This window comes from Hemicordylus capensis, chromosome 1, assembly GCF_027244095.1.
Source record: "Hemicordylus capensis ecotype Gifberg chromosome 1, rHemCap1.1.pri, whole genome shotgun sequence".
NCBI classification, from domain to species: Eukaryota; Metazoa; Chordata; class Lepidosauria; order Squamata; family Cordylidae; genus Hemicordylus; species Hemicordylus capensis.
The window spans coordinates 5,810,522-5,826,399 of NC_069657.1; the positions used below are offsets into that span (position 1 = coordinate 5,810,522).

Genomic DNA, 15,878 nt, shown 5'->3' on the forward strand with positions numbered 1-15,878 from the left:
ACTGCAAGAGGGATCGCTGGACACCTCCTCCATAGACCTTGCAGAGATAGTGGATTTGGTGGCCAGATTTGGCCCCAGACCTTATGTTGTGCAGGCCTGGTATAAACTGATGGCAGGATGTAGTGTTCTTTACCACAGTCTTAGGGTTAAAAATGGGAAAGGGTTTATTATTTATTTTTGCCTTTAGAAATATAATTGACAGGATGAATAATAAGTGAAATCTTTAATAGGTTAAATTCCTTTAAAAAGGAAGTGCTTGAAGTAGAGTGGGCAGAGGTCACTGAAACAATATTGTTTTCATTATAGAAATCTTATTATAAAATACTTGCACTCCACCCACCCACCCCTTCCATCAAAGCATATCAGAATTGGCAATATGAATTTACAATAACTGTATACAGTTTTCATCAGCAAAAGTCTAAATAAGGAGCTTTCACTTTTTTCTTGCTCTAATTCCCGACTTTTAATTTCAACATATTCAAAGGTAGCCTGAACTAAACAACATAAACAACATTAGCTGACATCTTGACTAAGATTGCATGCATTAGGAGGGAACCATGGGGAACCTTCACACAATTTCCTTAGTCCTCTTGTGCACAGGAGGGCGCTAATCCCTCTAAGTGCTGCCTGGGCTTTGGAGGCGCTTTGTTAGGAGAGGAAACATATCACTGAGCACCATGTTCCTGCTCTCAACAGAATGCTTCCAGAAGTATTATCCCTTTTGTGCCACAGCGTAAGCGCAGGAGGACTGGAGGAGTAGCACGAGAGCTCCCAGCACACCCCTGCAGACCCCCTAACTAATGCATGCACTTCCTTATAATGTCAGCCTCCCTTTCTGTTAAGGGAAGATAATTCCCACAGATACCAATTGTCTCATCAATTTGCATTTAGCTCTGCTTTCTTCAAAGTGGACAGCTCTGATTATCTTGCTAACTTCAGATTGACTGTTTGGAGTAGAACAAGCTTGTGGGGATGTACATGAAATGGATTCTGCGTTCCGTTTCGAGCTCGAAACTCAAAACAGCTGAAATGTTTTGTTGAAAGTAGCGGTCAAGTTGGCTGTTTCGATGAAACAAACTTGAAACATTTTGAGTGTTTGAGCCATAGGGAACAAGGGGAAAACTTGAAACACCCCATTGTTCCCCATGGGTAGCTCCTAGGGACACCAAAGTGGGTTGTTTGGTAGGGCATGATGGATGCTACCTACCACCTCAAAAGAAATGAGCAATTATTAACCGATGTTTAACCTTTCTCCCAAACATGGGAGAAAATCTATTAAAAATCGCCTACTTGCCCATTTCTTTTGTGGGTTGGGTGGTGGGTAGTAGGGATGTGCAGAACACTTCATGGTCAGAACATTCTGACCATGAACCAAGCCATTTCAAGGGCCTGTTCTGAATGCAGAACAGAATGACAACATTCTGAGTTGGAACACTTGAAATGTTCCGAGCGCCATTTTGGAGTCCAAAATTAGAGATGTGTGAGCTGGTTCACATTGAGCCAGGCTTGATATCGAGCTAGCCTGGTTCAGTAGTCTGAGGTCATTTCGGGCTGGCCTCCAAAAGTGGGGTGCCAGTCTGAGATCAAACTGGACTCCCCCCCCAATTTGCTGAACCGGCTTGGGGCCTGGTCCCGGGGGGGTATACTTGTAAAGGGGAATCCGGCAAGGATTCCCCTTTACAAGTACAGGAGGATTTCCTAGCCTTAAAAGGCTTCCGTTTAACTTTAAAGTGGTAGTTGTGGGCCCCCGAAAATATTTCCTTTACCTTTAAAATGAAGCCCTGCCAGCGGCGGTGGTGAAAGCTCCTCCTCCCTCCCCAACTGACTCTCAAATGATTGTCCGGGCCAGCTGCGGTCCGATATGGGTCTCTGCACATGCTCAGAGGCCTCTCTAGGGCTTCTGCCCTAGTTGGAGTCCCCTTTACAAGCACATCGCCCAGCCAGCCTGCGAACTGGCTTGGCAGGCTTGCCGATCCGAACCGACTAGACTCAGTTGAGCCTGAGCTGCCTGGGAAGGCTTGAATTCGGACCGGAATTGAGCCGAACCGGGCTACTGTCTGGGTGTCTATACTCAAAACGTCAAAACATTTCAGTCAAAACGGGGTTGTTCTGCTGTGAGCTCAGAACAGGCCCTTTGTTTAAAGGGTGTTCTGTTTCGAACTCAAAACACTTGAAACAGCCTGTTTCGAGTCAACATTTCAACATCAAAACGTTCTGCACATCCCTAGAATCTTGTACTCTCTTTGTAACAAGGAGACTGAGAGTATTGCTAGATGTGACATTAAATGCATCACTGTCTGGCATTTCTTTTTAGTTTAGAATAGCAACTATGACGTCGGAGCCTGTCCTGAATTGGGATCCTGGTGTGGAGGTGTTTAATCCTTCTGTGTTGTCCTTGAAATTTCTCCCCCCGCCCCCCAAAAAGCTACCATGGGCTCCTGAGGGTACCATGGTTGAATATTGTGTCTTGTTTGGTCCTGAGAAATGGTGTTGGAAGCTGATTGAGTCCAGGACTGTTGCCAGATTTGGCTTATTTTAAGCCAAATTTTGGGTTACGGCACATTTGACCCACGAGTATACCCCTTAGGTTTTGGCCAGGAGATTGCTACAGTCTCCTTAGCAATCCCAAATATTTGGTTTGCTATACCAGAGACAGGAAACAGTTGGGCTATATTTTAGACCCAGCCCAAATCAGTAGCTTCCTCAAGACTGTAACTTGGTGGTTTCTGTTACCAACATATGATCTTGCAATTCTTCATCCATCCATCCTTGCTATTTTGAGGGCTTTTTAATCTTCCAGTTTTTTCTAACTGTGGGGACCCGCATGGCACTACAGTCACCATCTGAAGCAGCATGTATTGGCTGCCGGAAAAGTCTAGTTTCCATCTTTAAAAGGGTATTCAAAGGACTGGGTTTTTAGCTTTGTTTAGTCCATTTATTTTAATGGGTTGCTTTGAAAAGCCTTCCTGGAACTTATATCTTCCTAAAATGGATTGCTTGTGTGTTTGTGTGTCTCTGACCTGCCTTGTGGACCAGCAGGACTACTCACAAGGACTTTTGGGCCTCTTGCACAGTTCTTTTGCAGGGCTTCTTTGGAGTCATGTGACAGCTCCTCTGAGCTGCAAGTATTCACAAGAGATTCTAGGGAACTTGAAATTCTAGCCAGTGGGAAAGGGTGCCGCTGCCTGCTGATTTACTTGGGTTGCCACTCGACTAAGCGGAGAATCCACTGAAGGGGTGGGTTGACATCATGCATGGTGTGGAGAAAGTGGATAGGGAGAAATTCTTCTTCCTCTCACATAACACTAGAACCAGGGGTCATCCCTTAAAATTGATTGTCGGGAAATCTAGGACCAACAAACGGAAGTACCTTTTCACACAATGCATAGTCCACTTGTGGAATTCTCTGCCACAAGATGTGGTGACAGCCAACAACCTGGATGGCTTGAAGAGGGGTTTCGATGAGGAGAAGTCTATCATCGGCTACTAGTCGGCTATAGGCCACCTCCAGCCTCCAAGGCAGGATGCCACTGAGTACCAGTTGCAGGGGAGTGGGCATGCCCTCAACTGCTGCCTGTGGCTTCCAGCGGCATCTGGTGGGTCACTGTGTGAAACAGGATGCTGGAGTAGATGGGCCTTTGGCCTGATCCAGCAGGGCTGTTCTTATGTTCTTATGACAGTTATTTTCTTCTGAATTATGAGAAGATAACCACAAGATGAGATTCTCTCTTAATTGTGAATAAGTCTTTTGTTTTGTTTTGTTTTACTTTGAAAGGTAACGTGTGCCATTGAGGCAGCGTCGACTCCTGGCGACCACAGAGCCCTGTGGTTGTCTTTGGTAGAATACAGGAGGGGTTCACTGTTCCCTCTAAGGCGTGCGCATGTGCATGCGCGGCTCACAAGTTTTTGGATGTCCGCTCAGTTCATTTTAGGTCCCGCTCAGTTTGAATCAGGAAGGCCCCATTCTGAGTGCAGGTGTGCACACACTGCCTTGATACTGCCGCCCAGAACAAAACTCATTCTGCACAGAGATGACAAAAATTAGAGGGACCCCTGGAGTGGTTTACCATGGCCATCTCCCACGCAGTATGAGATGATGCCTTTCAGCACCTTCCTATATCGCTGCTGCCTGATATCGGTGTTTCCCATAGTCTGGGAGAACATACCAGCGGGGATTCGAATTGGCAACCTGTGCCACTTTAAAGGTAAAGTTGTGCCCTTGAGTCAGTGTCGAATCTAGGTGACCACAGAGCCATGTGGTTTTCTTTGGTAGAATACAGGAGGGGTTTCCCATTGCCATCTCCCGCGCACCACTTTACTTTACCGTTTTTGCTTTACCTTTAATATTTCTATCCTGCCCCTCTAGTTCATTGCTGCTCAGGGCAGCTTCTGATAAAATAATAAAAACATAAAAACCACAATAAAAGGATAAGACAATAAAACACAATAAATCCTCAAAGAAGACAGTGTAGATCATATAAAACATACACAACGCAGAACAGCAGCCAGGATTAAAACTTAACTGGCACTGGAAAACTAATGACAGCCAGTCTTTAAAACTGAGGGATTTTAGGTACTTTTTAAAACTAGGCAAGAAGGAAGACTGAAGAAGCCTTTCTCGGAAGGCATTCCAAAGACTGGGGGCCACTCCTGAGAAAAACCCCATTCCTGGTCCCTGCCAAGTGGATTTGTGTCAATGGTGGGGTCGTGGACTTCTTAGTGGACTTGGGAAACTTGCTTCCCCACTTCGTCTAATTAGGAATAATGATACGAGACAGCAATGCTGTTCCACAGACAGTGGCACATAGCAGGAATTGCACATAACTAGACAAAGGCACACAGGACCATAGACAGCAAATTAAGATGCTCATTCACACCCACACTGAGAGGTAGGTGCATTTGTATGTCATCATCTGTGATGCACTGGAGCAATTTTGCATGGGACGGCATGCATATTGGTCCTGCAGATGTGCATCCATATAAATGCTTGTTAGTAGGCTTGCTTGCACCTATATAGTAGTAGCCAGTGCTGATTTACCCACGGAGAAAAGGGTTTTCTAGCTCAGGCCAGTGTTCCCTCTATCAGGGATTCCCAGATGTTGTTGACCACAACTCCCAGAATCCTCAGCTGCAATGGCTTTTGCTTGAGGATTATGGGAGTTGTAGTCCACAATATCTAGGAATCCCTGTTAGAGGGAACACTGGCTCTGGCCTCTTCTCCCTGTGCATAGGGGCATCCTGTGTGGGTTCACACATGCAAAACAGCTGCTCCACACAAAGTACCTGTCTTTCGCTAGGGCAGTTGCTGGGTCACAGCAAATAACTATGAAGTGCTTTGTGCTTCAGGGGAAAAAAAACTGTTGTGGAAAAGATTAGTAATTTTCCAGAGAATATTCTAAAGTGAAAACCTTTTCCATATTTATTTTTCTTTAAAATTGTTTAATGCAGATGACATGCCTCCAAGATGCAAACAAGCTGCGAGATGGATTCATCGGTTTGGTTGTATTTCCTACATGGCTTCTGTATTCAGGCATTACTAAAGCACTCTGGGACTGGACTGTACAGAAGTATCTTCCCTGCCACCAAGGTCGCATCTGAATTGGTGGTGGGGGCTCCTCAGTGTCCCAAGTATCCAGTTGACTTCATAAGTCTTTCTAGGTGTGGAACAGCCCAATGGAGGCACCACTCTGACACAGGCATAGGGTTGGCATTGACAACTAGCCACCTTGACTCCATCAAGCTTAATCATGTGTTCTTGGCCTTGGCCACCTGCCAGCCTAAGTTTGGCTTTCAGGACCTCCTGACTGTATTTCCCAACATTGTTAGTACTGACATGCACCACAACAGCTGATTTCCCCCCAGCACTGCCTAACATTAAATTAAAATTAACAGCCTATCTAGATGCTGTGTGAGGTCTGCAACCTTTGCATCAGGCAGGCAAGTAACTGTGTGGTCTTCATGCAGGCCTCGGACCCATATCTTTATACCCCTAACAATCCAATCACCCGCTGCTAGGGGACCCCCAAACTCTGGAGGAATATCCTCTGTGCGCATAACCCAATGAAGGGGGTCTCTTCTAAGGGACCATTCTGATCTTCTTCAGACTGATGTCCTGCTTCCCTGAGACCTTCATCCTCCATGACAGCAGAGGAGTTTGCAGCCTGGTAGTGGGATGCTTCTATCACATATCTGAGGGTCTCATCCACGTCTGTCTCTGCCTCCCTGAGATTCTCCAGGTCAGCTACCTTGGCTTTGAGGGAACAAACCTGTTCCCTGAGGGCCAGGAGTTCTTTGCACCAAGCGCACACCCACAACTTCTTCCCCTCAGGCAGATAGTCATACATGCAATCACTGTTCCCTCTAACAGGGATTCCCAGCTGTGCTTCACTACAACTCCCAGCATCCCCAGCTGCAGTGGGCTTTGGCTGGGGGTTATGGGAGTTGTAGTCAACAACATATGACAATCCCTGTTAGAGTGAACACTGCATGCAACACTCTGTGCAAAATAAATAAATACTCTGGGAAGCACCCCCTCCCCTGCTGGCATTCTGCCTTCATAACTAGTTTTATTGACTATTTAGAATATAGAGAGCTTGTTAACTTGAAAGCTAGGTCTTAGCTGCAGTTGTCAGCTAATTAAAGGTTTTAAGCTCTGTCCTCCAAGGAAATTACAAAAGTGGGGTAGCACTCAGGTTCTCCTCATGCTGGGTGTTTCCTTTGTGAAAAAGGGGGACTGCTTGTGTGCCTCCCAGCACGCTTCCTTGCAAACTTAGCAAAATGTTTATCCCTGCTAACTTAGCAAAGAGGCACCTTTTAATGTGGGGATTCTCTTTATTTAGCAGGGGGAGAGTAACTGGCCCTATCCACCCCCCAGCACAGTACCTCCAGTGACTGTTGCTGGTGTCTATCTTATGTTTCTTTTAGATTGTGAGCCCTTTGGGGACAGGGATCCATCATTTATTTAATATTTCTCTGTGTAAACCACCCTGAGTCATTTTTGGAAGGGTGGTATAGAAATTGAATAAATAATAATAATAATAATAATAATAATAATAATAATAATAATAATAAGCCACAGAAATCACCACCAGCCAATTACAAAAAGCAGCTTTACTGGGAACAGCCTATATTCTGTGATGACATCTATAACAACAGCAACAACATTGACAATAAAATTCTGGCATCCCAGGTCCTTGGGAAGGACTCGATGTCTGGATAAAACAAACCAGTCAATAACACCTGTCTGACTGTGTAAACAAGATCTAATAATAAAAAACCCACACAAAATTCCTTTGATATCTTTTAGAAAACCTCTGTTCACAAATCTCTGGGTAGCAAAGCTCCCCTGATCTGAGCCTTGTCTTCGCAAGAGGTGCTTCCAGACTGAGCCTCCTCAGGAATGTGGCCCCTCCCCCAAGCTGTTTGACTTACCTGCAGATAATCCTCATCCACTGAGGCTATTCTCACGACCAGGAGAAACTGGGCTAAGGGAGGCTAGTCCGGTTTCACCTGGTCATGCGCTACAATAGGAGCTGCTGCTCATGTGGAGAGCTTCATGGTCTCTCTAGGCACAACTGAACATGCCCTGTCAAAAACAAACCCATAGCCAGCCAGAAACCAAACCCTAGAAAAGACTAGCCCTAACAAACCTACAGGTGAAACTCGGAAAATTAGAATATCGTGCAAAAGTCCATTAATTTCAGTAATGCAAATTAAAAGGTGAAACTGATATATGAGACAGACGCATTACATGCAAAGCGAGATAAGTCAAGCCTTAATTTGTTATAATTGTGATGATCATGGCGTACAGCTCATGAAAACCCCAAATCCACAATCTCAGAAAATTAGAATATTACATGGAACCAAGAAGACAAGGATTGTAGAATAGAACAATATCGGACCTCTGAAAAGTATACAGTGTACTGTGCTTGATTGGCCAGCAAACTCGCCTGACCTGACCCCATAGAGAATCTATGGGGCATTGCCAAGAGAAGGATGAGAGACATGAGATCAAACAATGCAGAATTGCTGAAGGCCACTAATGAAGCATCCTGGTCTTCCATAATACCTCATCAGTGCCACAGGCTGATAGCATCCATGCCACGCCACATTGAGGCAGTAATTGCTGCAAAAGGGGCCCAAACCAAGTACTGAATACATATGCATGCTTATACTTTTCAGAGGTCCGATATTGTTCTATTCAAGGGCTGCAACTTGAATCATCTGCGATGCTCTCTCCACAGAACCTCCTCTGGCGAATCTCACCGATCTTGAGACTTGCCTCTATATCTGCATGCCAGAGAACTTGGTATGTCCACTACCCTGTTGCTAAGAGTTCTTCTTTTTAAACCCCAGCTACACATATTCCATACTAAACTTGCATATCTCTCTCTCTCTCTCTCTCTCCCCCTCTCCCTGAAAGATAATTCTTATAGCTTTTGAAACTAAAGCCTTCTGAATGTCAGACTACCAAATCCTGGATGCCTTTAGGGAAAAAACAGTTCCTTTTTCATTTTACTATAATTAGAACTTAAAAGAATATATTTAAAGAAGATGCAGGGATGTATTTAAAGGTGCAGAAGAGGGCAACCGAGATGATCAGGGGCCTAGAGCACCTTCCTTATGAGGCAAGACTACAACACCTGGGGCTTTTAAGTTTAGAAAAAAGATGACTGTGGGGAGACATGATAGAGGTCTATAAAATCATGCATGCTGTGGAGAAAGAAAGAAAAGTTCTCCCTCTCACATAACACTAGAACCAGGGGTCATCCCATGAAATTGATTGCCAGGAAATCTAGGACAAACAAACGGAAGTACTTTTTCACACAACGAATAATCAACTTGTGGAATTCTCTGCCACAAGATGTGGTGACAACCAACAACCTGGATGGCTTTGAGATGGGTTTGTATAACTTCATGGAGGAGAAGTCTATCATCGGCTACTAGTCGGAGGGCTGTGGGCCACCTCCAGCCTCAAAGGCAGGATGCCTCTGAGTACCAGTTGCAGGGGAGTAACAGCAGGAGGGAGGGCATGCCCTCAACTGCTGCCTGTGGCTTCCAGCGGCATCTGTTGGGCCACTGTGTGAAACAGGATGCTGGACTATATGGGCTTCTTTGGGCCTGATCCAGCAGGGCTGTTCTTATGTTCTTAGGGATGCATCTATGGGTATTCAACTCATTTAGCTCCTGTTGATTTCTGATGAGCTGCACGGGAGCAGTGCTTAGAAGATGTAATTATGATTATGACATCATGTATTCCTCTGTATTTTTCCTTTGGGAAAACCTGCTTCGGTTTGATTAATAATTATTTCTGTTTGCAAACAAACCGTCATATATTCATCTCCATTTGCTGACATTTATAAATAAAGGCTTGTGTCCTAGTTGAAGAGCACTAGATAAGGAGAATATTTGTTCTCTAAACTTGAGGTTTTTGTTTAAATGCAATGGAGTCCTCAGTTATGGAGCACTAATCCTGCATTTTCATCTCTTGAGCAATAGTTTGAATAGACTGGCCATCTGTTGAGCCTCAGTTTGAAGGCCATTCTTTCTCTCCCTTAACAGTTTCCTTCTGAACAACTCTCCTGTTTAAAGAATGAACCTGCGGGTTTATTGCTGAGCCTATCTGAGAATTCTTTGTCTCCCCCTTTATTCTCAGTTGCTAGGATGTCATACAGTGGAGCTATTCTCATGACCAACAAAAATCAGCCTAGCAGAGGCTAGCCCAATTTTTGTTGATCGTCAGAACCACCGAGCTTGCAGCTGAGCCTGGTGGTTCTGGAGCAGCTAACCCACTTGAGACCCGCAAACCTGCTTTTTGCCAGGGGAGCAAGCGCTCCTGCAAACCTGGTTTTTGCGATTGTGAGTAGCCGTGGCATGCCTTCGCGCTGTGCCTACTCACAAGTAGACCCCCGGCCGGGAGGCTTAAAAGCAGCCTTCCGGCTCGGGAGTCTCCCCAGTATGCCCTGCGCGCTCGCACGGCCCCCACTCCCCCCCCCCCCACGGCCCCTGCTCCCCCCACCGGCTCCAGCTCCGAGCCGGCCATTATGTGGACGGCTGATCCGGCCGCCCAGGGCTCCCTGCCTGCTCGTGAGCAGGAAGGGCAGGCTGAGCCCGCTCTTCCCACTCACCAGACAAAACCGGACCTCACTGATTGTGAGACCCGGTCCAGTGTTTTCTGATTGTACTCTTTATGGCTGGAGGAGAGAGTAGGGATGTGCAATTCGATTCAACCTCGAATCACTTCAAGTCTAATTGGGGGCAATTTGCTGATTCAATCTCAAATTGAATCACTCTCAAAAGAGAGGGCCCAATTTGGGGTTGAAGAGAATCATCCCCGATTTGATTCGAGTGCCATTTTGAAGCCCATTTTCCTGGAAAAACAGGCCTCGAAATGGCACCGTTTGGGTTGGTCTACCTGGTAGACCAGTCCTCTGAGGTGGGCTGATGTGCTAAGTCCGGAGCAGAGGGCTGGTCTACCTGCCGATCCCATTTGGTAGACTAGCTCTCCCCATAAAAAAAGCACCATTTTGAGGCCCGTTTCCCCAGCAAAACGGGCTTCAACAAGATGCTCAAATCACCCCAAATTCAGGTGATTCAAGGGTGGTTCTTTGAGATAGCTGGCCCAAGCCAGCTGTTTTCAGCAAATCAGTTCAATGATTCTGTTATTCGATTTGAGCTCAAATTGAATAGCAGAATCTGATTCATGCACACCCCTAGGAAAGAGTCTGAAAATGTGAATTGATTGGCTCAGTGCAGATGGAATGGTGCTGATCTCTTAACCATGTATAAGCAATTGGGAGCCGGTCATGGGCTTCTGTGCTTCACCTGCATCTTCCCTTGTTTCAACTTGTTCGGAACTGGGAGTTGAAGTGGGTTAGTTTAATTATGGGTAGTGGTGGAGGAGCCATAATGTGGGTAAACTTGAAATAAAAAAAAGGAAGGGAACTCATTCTGGAGTGGGGAGGAAGAAACATGAAATTCTCCAGTCTCTTCCCAATCTCTTAACCGTGGCTGAGAGATTAACAGAGTTGTCTGTCTTCCAAAGTTTTTGAAATACATAAATAGGAAATGGTGAACCTGGGAAAATATTAATCAAAACACAGCAAGTGAATATCCTGTAAAACTGGCTTCAGAAATTCTTAGTGGGCCAATATGTATTTGTTTTGTCAATCTTTTTTTTAAATGTTAGTTTAAACTAAGCTCCTCTTAAAGATGGCAACATTATGGGTATTGTGGTCTAGAACATATTTATTTTGAAATAGCAAAATTGCTGGTGATGCAGAATGCTTCTGTTTTCATTGCAAATCCATTTCCCTGCCCCCAACATTATTCTGATTAGCTCAGAGTTTGGACCAGAGTCCATTGTAGTGATCTGACAGATTTCTCTGAGAGAAGCCAAGCCTCGTTGCAAGCTGCATGCTTTTCTATATTTGGTTTTGTTTAATTTGCTGCTATAATGCTGTTGAACATTGTGGCTGCTACTTCTGCTTTCCAGCCATACTATACCAGTAGAACTTGCTTTTATTTTCCTCTAAGCAATTTTGAGTTGAATTTTTTAAAGTGATTTAATGTAAATGCAATTATGCCTTCTTGATTTCCCCCCTCTTTCTACCTAGTTACGTTTTTTCCAGAGAGATTGTAGAAGCAAGTTTCTTCTAAAATTCTCAGAACGTTTCTTGTTGGACAACCTTATCTTATGAACTTAATTTTAATTGCAGTGATTATAAAGTTTTCACCATAACACTAAAGGCATGGAGGTCAATCAGTGATTTGGGCTGCTGTGCCACCAATTTGTGGATGACCTCTGTCTCATTTTGACATCTGATCCCAGGGGACATCCTGTGCCAGGGACCTGAGGCAGTGATGAGCTGGATGTTGGCGAATAAACTGAGGCTTAATCCAGAGGTCCTGTTGGTTGGTTAGTAGGCAAACCTATCTGAAAGTGGAGGTTCACCCTGTACTAGTTGGGTCAGCCCTCCCTCTGAAGGAGCAAGTAGGCAGCCTGGGGGTGCTCCTAGATACCTAGGTAGCTGCTGTAGCAGAATTGCCTTTGCACAGCTTCAGCTGAGCCTCTTCCTCTTGAAGGCAAATCTGGCCACGGTTACACGTATCTTTGTCACATTGCACCCCAATTACTGCTATGTACTCTGCATGGAGCTGCCCTTGAAGAGTTTTTGGAAGCTGCAGTTAGAGCAAATTGTGACGGCCAGGTTGCTATCAAGGGCTGCCCGGACTGATCTCATCACCCCTATGTTGAAAGAGTTGCACTGGCTGCTAATTGGGCTCCGGATCCAGTTCCAAGTGCCGGTTGTTACCTTTAAAGCCATTAATGGACCTGAGTCTAGATATTTGAAGGACTGCCTGCTGCTAAGTGAATTTCACCTGCCTGACAAGATCATTTGTGGGGGACTGCTCCATGTGCCAACCGTGCGTGAAACCTGGCTGTTCACACAACAGGACCTTCTCGATGATTGCCTGCAAACTCTGGATGCATTCTGTGAAAAGGTCCAGATGATTTCAATCAATCAATCAATCAAATTTATTACGGTCCATGACACACACACACACACACACCCAAAAAGGGGGGGGGGAAGGAATATTTAAAAAAACACCAAGGAATATTTTAAAAAAACCCAATAAAAAAAACAAGGAATACAAAAAACCAAGGAATATCCACATGATTTCCTCTCTTCCAGCCTTCTGCAGGCACCTGGAGGCATTCTAGAGAGAGAGGCCTTTGAGCAGGAGGCTGGTCTGAACTCTCTCTGCACTTAAGCCCTGCTGTACTATTTTGTTATGTTTTAATAATGCTGGACTGCCTTATTATTCTTGAATGCTGATTTATTTTCTTTTTATAGTGTACATAGCCTGGAGGCCATTTGGTGAAAGCTGGTTTTATAAATAGACATACAGTGGTCCCTCTACTTACGAAATTAATCCGTTCCGAATGCACATTTGTAAGTCGAAAAATTCGTAAGTCGAAAAGCGGTTTCCCATAGGAATGCATTGGGAACGGATTAATGCGTTCCGGAGCCTAGAAAAAGACCCAGACCCCCAGTAAGGCTTGCAAACTGCACAGGAACATTTCTTTTCAAGAATAAACAGGCAGTAAACAGGCAGGCAAGTCAAGGAAACCGCATGTAAAATTTGTAAGTCGAGGAAACCCCATCTAAAAATTTGTAAGTCGAGGAAACCCCATCTAAAACCGGATCTAAAACTGCCGTTTGTAACTCGAAAAATACTTATGTCGAGTAGTTTGTAAGTCGAGGGACCACTGTATATAAATGTAAGCTGTGTCCTGTGCTTTGAAAATCAGGTAGAGAAGTTCTTCTGCCTAGTATAAAACTAGGGAGTTCTGTAGCCTACTACGGAACTCCCCTTATTTCAAAGAAAGAGTGATGGCGGATTCTGCCACAATTGCTGGGCCAATAATCAGCCCATTGCCTGGCCTATGATTGCTCATGGACAATTCAAAAGCTGTGTCAATAGAGGGTGAATTCTGTGACCAGTATAAACTGTGCAAAGAGAGAAAATTTTCATACTTGCTAATCTTTGAGAGGGCGCTGATTCTCTGCCCACGGCCACTAGGAATCTTACTCTACCATCAGCAGGGACTAATCACAAGTTTTCAAACATCTCTCTTCAGCCATAGTGCTTAGAAATGCACGGTGTTTCTTTTGCACAAAAGTTTGGATTCTTGGGAAATCGATCCCTGTGCCTGATGCTACATTTGATGCTCCTGTGGAATCTTGGTATAGAAGAGCCTTGCCAATAGGATTCTAGTTTACAGTGTCATCACTTGCCCCTTCCCTGACAGTTGTCCTGTTCAGCACAGCTGGGAGGAGTGAACTGCATTTGCTGAACAGTGCTATTAACTAGGAAAATGTTAATGTCTGTCTGTGTTGACTTGTTCCAAAATAGTCCTGCACATTTCATGTTTATGCAACAAATAGTAACCTAACACACCTGTTTTGGGCAGCAGCTATATAGGAAGATGCTGAAAGGCATCATCTCACACTGCGCGGGAGGAGGCCATAGTCAACCCCTCCTACCAAAAGAAAACCACAGGGCTCTGTGGGCTCCAGGAGTCGAAATTGGCTTGACTGCACACTTTACCTTTAATACATGAGATAAAAGTTTTGATGGGTCAGCTACTTTCTCCCCCGCACCCCATACCCCAGCATTTGTCTTACAGTCACTGTTTCCTTTTTTACAGCTTGTAATGACTGGTCTGATAAAGGCCACACTTTTTTCTGAGATTGATAGATGCGTTACTAGCCATAATCTTATCTACCATATGAAAAGATCTGCAAAAACTTACTCATAACTTCTTGTTTGTTGATAATTGGTTCTTAGTGAAAGACAGTGGGAATTTCCTTCATAGTGCTGTTTTCTGGGCTAGGAGTTGAATGTTTATGACCCAGACCTGACTTTACTTTTGTCCTTTGTTGATATGTATGCTGATTACACCCAAATCTATTTCTCCATGTCAGCATCTTCGGGAGCGGGCATAACCTCCCTAAATGCTTGCCTGGAGTCGGTAATGGGTTGGATGAGGGACAACAAACTGAGACTGAATCCAGATAAGATGGAGGTACTCATTGTGCGGGGTTGGAACTCGAGAGACAATTTTGATCTGCCTGTTCTGGATGGGGTCACACTTCCCCAGAAGGAACAGGTACGCAGTCTAGGGGTGCTTCTGGATCCAAGTCTCTCCTTGGTGTCCCAGCAGGTTGAGACAGCAGACAGAAGTGCCTTCTATCAGCTTCAGCTGATATGCCAGCTACGTCCGTTTCTTGAGTTAGACGACCTCAGAACAGTGGTACATCTGCTGGTAACCTCCAGACTGGATTACTGCAATGCGCTCTATGTGGGGCTGCCCTTGTACGTAGTCCGGAAACTACAGTTGTTCCAGAATGTGGCAGCCAGGCTGGTCTCTGGGTCATCTAGGAGAGACCATATTACTCCCGTATTGAAGGAGTTACACTGGCTGCCGATATGTTTCCAGGCAAAATACAAGGTGTTGGTCATAACCTATAAAGCCCTAAACAGCTTGGGCCCTGGGTTTTTAAGAGTACATCTTCTTCATTATGAACCCCACCGCCCATTGAGATAATCAGGAGAGGTCCGTCTGCATTCACCACAGCTCGTCTGGTGGCTACTTGGGGACAGGCCTTCTCCGTTGCTGCCTCAAGGCTTTGGAATGCGCTCCCTAGTGAAATAAGAGCCTCCCCATCTCTGACATCTTTTAAAAAGTCTCTAAAGACGCAGCTGTTCACCCAGACTTTTAACTGATATTATTTTGATTGTTTTAATGTTTTTAGAATATTGTTCTAAAATTTAAAATTGTGTTTTAAATGTCTTGCTTTTAAATTTATCGTTTTTGTTTTTACTTAATGTTTTACTTTTAATCTTGTTGTAAACTGCCCAGAGACGTAAGTTTTGGGCGGTGCAAAAATATGATAGATAGAAAGATAGATGTACAAACAAATAACAGTGATAGTACTTCAACTGAAAGTGATAAAGCTTTGGCCATCTCTATTGTTGGCCTTATTCATTGCTTAAACTGATTAAGACCAGTAAGGGTGCAGTGCTGCCATTTACATTGGAGGAGAGCTGGTCTTGTGGTAGCAAGCATGACTTGTCCTCTTAGCTAAGCAGGGTCCACCCTGGTTGCATATGAATGGGAGACTAGAAGTGTGAGCACTGCAAGATATTCCCCTTCAGGGGATGGAGCCGCTTTGGGAAGAGCAGAAGGTTCCAGGTTCCCTCCCTGGCAGCATCTCCAAGATAGGGCTGAGAGTGATCCCTGCTTGCCACCTTGGAGAAGCCGCTGCCAGTCTGTGAAGACAATTCTGAGCTAGATAGACCAGTGGTCT

The 15,878-nt window shown here is 44.9% G+C and overlaps 1 protein-coding gene across 4 annotated transcripts in view; it reads left to right on the forward strand.

Annotated features, from left to right (window-relative positions):
• Positions 1-15,878, forward strand: part of FERMT2 (FERM domain containing kindlin 2) — a 131,493-nt gene that overhangs the window by 21,639 nt on the left and 93,976 nt on the right. The window lies entirely within an intron of this gene.